Source organism: Ctenopharyngodon idella, chromosome 7 (assembly GCF_019924925.1).
Source record: "Ctenopharyngodon idella isolate HZGC_01 chromosome 7, HZGC01, whole genome shotgun sequence".
Classification (NCBI taxonomy): Eukaryota; Metazoa; Chordata; class Actinopteri; order Cypriniformes; family Xenocyprididae; genus Ctenopharyngodon; species Ctenopharyngodon idella.
In genome coordinates, this window is record NC_067226.1 from 10,846,910 (window position 1) to 10,854,964 (window position 8,055).

Consider the following 8,055-nt stretch of genomic DNA (forward strand, 5'->3'; position numbering starts at 1 on the left):
AAATCATTAAAGCCACGATTTTAATATTAATACATGAGAATTCATATACATTCACACTTTACGTTACATTATTTACGTTTTTTTGCTGTTAATACGCAAGTATTTTTACGTTTTAGTGCTATAAATACGTCAATGTTGTACATTTTTGTGTGTATGAAAACGTAAGTAAATGTACGTGTGGTAGAACCACGATTTACGTAAAAATACATACGTTTTCTCATGAGATCACATTGAATATCCAATCAAATCGAAGGAGACAGGGTTTACTGTCCACAGAAACCGAGCAGCGCGGCACTTTTTAATGCTTGAAGAGTGTGAGCCGAGGTAAGATAAGCAGCTGAACATGACGAGACAATAATATACAGCAATATTTGCAGACTGTTTACGATAAAAAAAACTGTTAAATGATGGACAATCATTTCCAGGGATGCAAATAACTTCTGACCTTTTAGAATTTTTCATATTTTAATACCATTTACATTATTCGTCACACAATGCACAAAGAAACATTAACGTAGCAGTTTTCAGCATATCAGACAAGAGTGAATGTTTTTTTTTTTTTTTTTATTGTAAAATGTAATTTATTCCTGTGATCAAAGCTGAATTTTCAACATCATTGCTCCAGTCCTCAGTCAGGTGACCCTTCAGAAATCATTATAATATGCTGTATTTTTCATAAACAAGAATTTTTACACTCTTTTCCACAATTGGACCTCTATTCCATAAAATGAAAGTTGTCAATCTCCTGAAAGGACTAATACTATAACCACTAGAAAGGCACCATAAAACAGTCCACATTCTGCTCTACATTCTAAGTCTTATAGACCATACCAGAACATTGTTATATATGGACTGATTTATTGGTAGGTATTAATTATAGTGATATTAAACTTTCCTGTATGGAAAAGAGATTTGAATTTTTTTCAAAATTATTTACTATTTGCCATGTGCACCAGGAAAGACAAATTCTAACATAAAAGAAGCATGCCAGTCATTCATTAATGTTAATAATAAGCATTTCAATAATTAAAAAAATATTTCTGTATAAATAGCATTTATATTTTTATGTTAGTAAGTGGTGTAAAAAATGTCTCATATGCATAATGAGCTGCTGGGTTTTATGGTGAGGTGTGTTGCGGACGGGTGTGACGGGCTGCTTTGTGCCAGAAAGTCCAGGGCCACTTTTTTGCCCCAGTCCGCCCCTGCACTATGGGAACACATCTGCGTGAGCCTGTCTGAAACACATGTGGGAAATGTCAATCATCACCAAGACCATAAATAGATGCCAGAAATACGTGCCACCAGCTTCTTTGTCTTCAGGAAGCCATTTGTTTGCTTGTGTATGGGAAGTTTGTGTCTCTCTGTGTCAGGAGTTTATTTAACCCTAGAAGACTGTAAAGAAGAAAAAAAAAAAAAAAAAACGTAAAAAAGAGTTCACCTTTTACATATTGTTGTAGGAGGCCTCTAATGCAGAAATAAATGGGTTTTTGCGCCTGCAGCAATGTTGCACCTGTTGGGTAGCAGAAATTCAGTTATTTCATTCACAGTCTGAACAAATCACCATCTTGTAATTATTTGCATTCTGAGCGGTTTTTAAATATATTTAAAATATATTGAGATATTGAACTTCAAAGTTAATGTATTCCATATAGCAAAAATGATATGGGGAACAAGTCTCTTTCATACATGAAAATGACAGAGACCCTAAATGTATTCTAAATGTACAACATAAAAATCCTCTCAAATTTGTAAATGGGGATTTTTGGAACAGATCAAATGCAGATAGAACCTTCTAATTCTAAAAAAATATATATTTTTTCGCTTGTATTTATAAGGTTATGTCTTGCAAAACATTAATTGAAGCAATATTTCTCAATAAACAAACATAATTTGTTTTAAAACAAAATTAGTTTTGTAACAATGTGACAACGAGAAACAACGAGAAAGTTAAATTTAATGCTTTCTATGAAATTTATTTCATATTCTAATAATCATTTTCTTGTTCAAGTTAAGCATATTTTGGTCATTTCTGGTTTAAATTGAGATCTCTTCCCTTTATTACTCCCTTATCCTCCGCCATTCCCAAGTCAAGGGTCATATATACTGACCAATTACCATATCTTGAAAACTAGAGCCAATTTATTTCAGAAGCATTTTGACTATAGACCAGTGTTATTAGCATTAACATCGCTAAAAAGGGTATAATATTTGCATGCCTTATCAGTTGCCCCATCCTGCTTAGACTTAGCCCCTGGGCTGATTAAGGTAATTTTGCACCCAAGGCCAGAATATGTTCCAAAGGTTCCATTTTTGACCGTCCATCTGGTTGTTCTCTTAGCTTTCTCTCCACCATTCAAATCCCTGGAACAAGAAAATCTTTACCTTTTGTGTCCAGTCAGGTCACTGAGGATTTATGTTGACCACTCGGGCTTGTGGCGTAAATCCGATCAAACTGGTCTGCTTGGGGGTCATGGTAGAGGTTCTCCAGTCTCCAAGCAGAGGTTATCTCATTGGATTGTTGATGCCATTCCACTTGAAAGGGAACGCCTCAAGTTACTTATGTAACCTGGTTCCCTGAGAGGGAACGCAATGATGTGTTGCCTTGCCATACTTTATGCAATGCCTGAAAACATCTTCCTTTGGACAATTAGAATCTGGTGGCCTGTGTTTCTGGCTTCTGTTTATGATCTTGTTGACGTGCTGACACATGCTGGCATTTCCCACTTGTGCTTCAGACCCTGGCTCATGCAGGGGCGTTCCCATAGCGTCACAACATCATGACACAGCGTCTCATTCCCTCTCAGGGAACCAAAGCAAATTATTAAAATATTATCTGGAAAATATTTACTTTAAGTTGATTTACTTTAAGTTGAAATGAATGAATTCATTCATTCATTCAATATAATAAAATATTTATGATCATTCTGTGACTTTGATCTTTAAAAAGCAATTTAAGCAGTAACCATGACAAATGTTATAAATGTTTTAAAACTGATGTGCTATAGTTGATAACTTGTTAACTTGTTCTAAAAATACATTTTGCAAAGTATTTTTTCCTCCATTTTTTTCCCATGTACCCCCTTACTGCTCCCTGTAGGTCCCAGAACCCCAGTTTAAAAACCCCTGCTTTGGTGAATCATGTAAACGGGTTTGGGTGAGGATTCCATTCACTGATCTTTGGACATCCCAGTTTGTGGAAAAAATTGGGAGATCCAAGGAATCCATTGCATTTTCTACTGAAAATCATCTAAGTTTAGATAAACTGGGTGTAAAGGGGGGGACGGGGGGAGGGGGCAGTGGTCTGGGGAAAGAGAAAAGGTACATTCTGCTGCGCGCGATAATGAATGCTTTGTCAGGAAGAATCCATCAATGGTCACCAGGGGGAGCGAGACGTCAGGAAAAGTTATGGTTTGTTGGTTTTTTAACTCACGTGGTCTGCTATAGCAAAGTATTTCAGGAACAAAGACTGTCATGTTATTGTACTTCATCTATTTGTAAAGCTGTCTGTTGGAATAGAGAGAAATATGCCGCTTGTGACACAATGGACAATAAATTTAGGCTGTTGTAAAGACAAGTACTGCAACATTGCAGAGCTCAAAACACATAAATACAGTCACACACCTACGCTCATACTGCGATCTGTTTGATTCATCACGCAGATCTGTTTTCGCTTTCTTATGTTTACCCTGAAAAAGAGCATTTAGACATGGATATTACAGGCCTGCACTGATCTTTTGCTCTCTATTTCTCTTCGTCTTCTTCTGCATCTTTTCCTGTTTCTCATATTAACCTCTTTAGCTGTTGAGGCATGGCAACTCCTGACACTCCACATCTTTACTACTGTCTGTAGACAAAGCTGTAACTGTCAGTCCTCTTTCTCACTCAGTCTCTTCCTCTCTCGTAGCTCTAGGCTATCGTTCTTTATGTGTGTAGTAGTGTTAGCATTTGGAGAGCTCTCATCCCTTTAGCTGTTCTCTTGTTTAGCTAGCCTACTTTCTCTCACTGTGTAAACCAAAGAAATTCTTCATGAAGTTCACAGGGGTCATTGGTGCTGTTTTGCCTGGGGAAGAAAAAGACGAAAGTAATAACACAGTGAAAATTTTCACTGCAGCTTTTCAGATTAGAGGACAAATACATGGAGAGGAAAAGAAATCAAACCCTGGCAGGCTGAGTCTGACCTGTCATGCCATAAGAATGTTCTGTTGACTTGTCTGTGTAGGTCTGTGCAGCGGCGCGGCGCTAACAAGAGAAAGAACTGATCTCACTGCAAGAGGAGAGAGGAAAGAGAGAAATGTGTAGTAATTGTGCCCAGGAATGAAACTGATTCTCACTCAGTGATGTGTGAAATGACACTGGCAGATGACATGGGCTGTAGTGTTGTTTCACAACATAAGAACACTGCACTATTTTAAAAGCGCTCATCAACACCATAACTGAGAGAAACAGCTCTTGTACGTTACCTGTAAAAAGCAAATTAGACTGCCGACTGTATCTGTTATTATAGTATGAATTGATTTATAGCTGGAGATAAAGCGTAGAAGAAACTGTGGGTCTGTGTGAACATGACTATGTGAAAGTGTCTGACCCTCATGTTTGGGGTCTGAGAGACCCTGAGGCCATTTGACGATATTCCCTTAAAGGTGTTCTTAGGAATATCAAGCTCTTGAGCTCGCCTTTAAAGGGTCTTGTAGCTTGGGCTCTGGCCGCAGGGAATTAATCGTGATGCTGGTGTGCACCTTAGGATGGGGACTCCTTTAAGCCTTTGACTTACTTCAGCCATTAATGCACTCATTCCTTCAACATGGCGGTGTGGATATTTCATTCCCCATAGCACCCTCTATTGGATGCAGCGCAAGTTCCCTTTCGAAAGGGAACATCTCAGGTTATCCATGTAACCATGGTTCCCTAAGAAGGGGAACGAGACGCTGCACCATGCTTCAGGTATTCCTGCTCCATCTCCTTCAGACAAGAAGTGTATGACATATTTCACAGGTGCCCTTTCATACTCACGGTCGCGTTCCTCATAGCACCCTCTAAGGGACGCAGCATCTTGTTTCCCTTCTCAGGGAACCGTGGTTATATGCGTAACATGCAATATATAAACACAGTTAAATCGATACAATATGGTAAACAGAACGTTGGCCATCCTGCTGCTCACCCCCTCCCTCAATTCTGAACAATCAGTCCACAGGAGATAGTGAAGAAAACTGAAGCGTTCACCTGTGCCCACATGATAGTAGATAACCAATAAGAAATAACAATGAATAAATTCCACTACAGTATTTATGGTCTATTTTTGTGAATGATGTATATAATTAAGTGTTAGTAACTGAAAGCCCTGTAAGGAGCAAGCCATGAACTATCAACATTGTGCCCTTGAGCAAGTCACTTAGATATGTCTGCTAAAATGACATTAATGCACAAGAGGGAGACCCAGGTGAAAAGGAAATATATTTAAATTGTGCTTTTTTAGACACATTTAATATAGTAAAATTATACTATACTAAAGTACATATTAAATGTATTATTTTGAAACAACTTCAAGTATAAAAAGAGAATTTCAAGATGTACTTAAGTTCAATTTTAAGCTATTTGCAATATATTAAATATATTGAAATTGTGTTAAAATCGAACCACTTTAAGCACATTTAGTACAATTTAAGTGTATTTCTTTAAATACATTTAAAATGTACTTTTAATACTTCTTGAATTACAGTCAGAGTATATTTGAAGCATCGTTTTAATGTCCTTCATGTACATTTCCAATACAATTTCCAAGATTGACCGAATCACCCTTTATTAGACCCGATTCAAAAATCTCTATAACAGAGGTGATTCAACATTAAAACATACTCTTCTTCACTTGTCTCTGCACTCGGATTTCAGTTTGTCTTTTATAGCAGCTGATCTGAAAAACAAAAAAGGCAGGCAAATGATGATTAATGATTTATTTTCCTTTTAAGAATGACAGTATGCTGAGAACAATGTACCTGGTGGGTAATATGATCGAAACCCTTCACAGCCTCAGCAGTTTCAGATATATGCTCTCTTATAAGAATCCTTTTTACAATTTAATCTTTGTACTTATCTGTAATTAGAAATGTATATTAGAAAATAAACAAAGGCAAAATTGTCAAGCTTGAACAAATATTAACTCATATCAATAAACTACCATAGTTGGCTGGATGCTCAAACAAAGTAATTGTATGTTCATTACATGGCTTTTCAAAGACCATATACCTGATTGATGAATGAAGACAAGATTTGTTAAGGAAATCAGAAATACACAACTTAAATGTACAAATAAAAAGAATGTTGATTTATACATAAGCTTTATTTCACTGGAGTGAAAACAGTTGGAAAAGAGGAAGAAACGGAGAGAGCAAGTGAATGTGTGGGGAATATGCGTTGACAACACTTCTGCTGTGTCAAATTATCTTGTTTATTGATCATGATTATTGAATGGGTCAGATCATACAGAATCTATTATTCTTTGATCTTTTGAGAGAAAATAGCTTAATCTTTTTTTTTTTTTTTCCTCAAAAATTAAAGCTTTCCCTGGTCAAAAAGAACTTTTATTGTAACTGAGCACCAAAAACTCATTCTGAACTTTCACAACCACAACAACTTTGCTTAGCAGCAGACTGTTTATTTCTAAAGGATAAAGAGAAGATGAAAAATGACCATTTTTGGCACAGAAAAAAAAAAAAAAAAAAAAAAAAAAAAAATTCTCCCAGGGGAAAAGTAATAAAAATATATGATGACTCCTTTAAATAATATATTTATTTAAAGGAGTCATATTTTTTATATATATTCCTTTAAATAACACTGTTTTGTGTAAGGGGTGAAAACTATATAAATACTGTATATTAGACATTAATCAGAGTGAATATACACTCACCAGCCACTTTATTAGGTACACCTGTTCAACTGCTCATTAAGACAATTATCTATTCAGCCAATCACATGGCAGCAACTTAATGCATTTAGGCATGTAGACATGGGCTGTGTCCAAAATTGCCCCTATACTTTCATTCACTATTCCCTACATTAGTCCAGTAATATAGTTCACTTGAGGGAGTGAATGAAAATGAGTGAGCAAATTCAGACACTAAGTGCACCGGAAGGGCTGCCACTTTTGCATAGTTTTTCCTTGCTGTTGAATAATTATTTTTAAACTTAGCAAACTGGCAGCTCCTGTAGTAAAATGAAAAGATTTATATTGAAGTATGTCATGGAAAGTACCTTAATTAAATAATATAATAATCAGTGAAAAAGGTATTTATACCTGAATGATATTACACTGGAGCCATATGCAGTTTGGAAGATGGATGATTCAGCTGCAAACTGCATCTTATTGTCACAGGTGCTACCAGGAAGCAGATGAAGATTTAAACAAAATAAGCTTTAATCAAAATATATCACAGAGGGAACAGACAAAACACACCTTAACATTGTACACCAAACAATAAATTGTAGGAAGACAGGACTTAAATACACAGAGCTAATTAATTAATGGGCAACAGGTGAATAGTACATACAATCAGGGGAACAAACTGGCACACATTATTGTGGGATTGAACGAGTGCACTCAATAACTTCCACTATGGTTTCGGACACCACTACAAATGGCTGTCCCCTTAAATAGTACCCTATTTAAGGGTATAGGGGGCGATTTTGGACACAGCCATGGTCAAGATGATCTGCTGAAGTTCAAACTAAGAATCAGAATGGGAAAGAAAAGTGATTTAAGTGACTTTGAATGTGGCATGGTTGTTGGTGCGAGACGGGCTGTGAGATTGCAGTGAGATCTGAATATTTCAGAAACTGCTGATCTACTGGGATTTTCACGCACAAAATGACAGAGAATGATCCGAAAAAGAGAAAATATCTAGTTCTCTGGGTGAAATTGCCTTGTTGAAGCCAGAGGTCAGAGGAGAATGGCCAGACTGGTTCAAGCTGATAGAAAGGCAAGATTAACTCAAATAACCACTCGTTACAACCGATGAGGTCTGTGGAAGAGCTTCTCTGAACACACAACACGTCAAACCATGA

At 36.6% G+C, this 8,055-nt stretch overlaps 1 long non-coding RNA gene across 1 annotated transcript; it reads right to left on the bottom strand.

Annotated features, from left to right (window-relative positions):
• Positions 1–277: 277 nt before the first annotated feature.
• LOC127515972 (uncharacterized) lies at positions 278–2,783 on the bottom strand. The gene is made up of 3 exons (XR_007930901.1): positions 2,383–2,783; positions 1,439–1,510; positions 278–1,235 (listed from the first exon to the last, which is right to left on the bottom strand). It is a non-coding gene; the product is annotated as an uncharacterized LOC127515972 (long non-coding RNA).
• Positions 2,784–8,055: the final 5,272 nt, after the last annotated feature.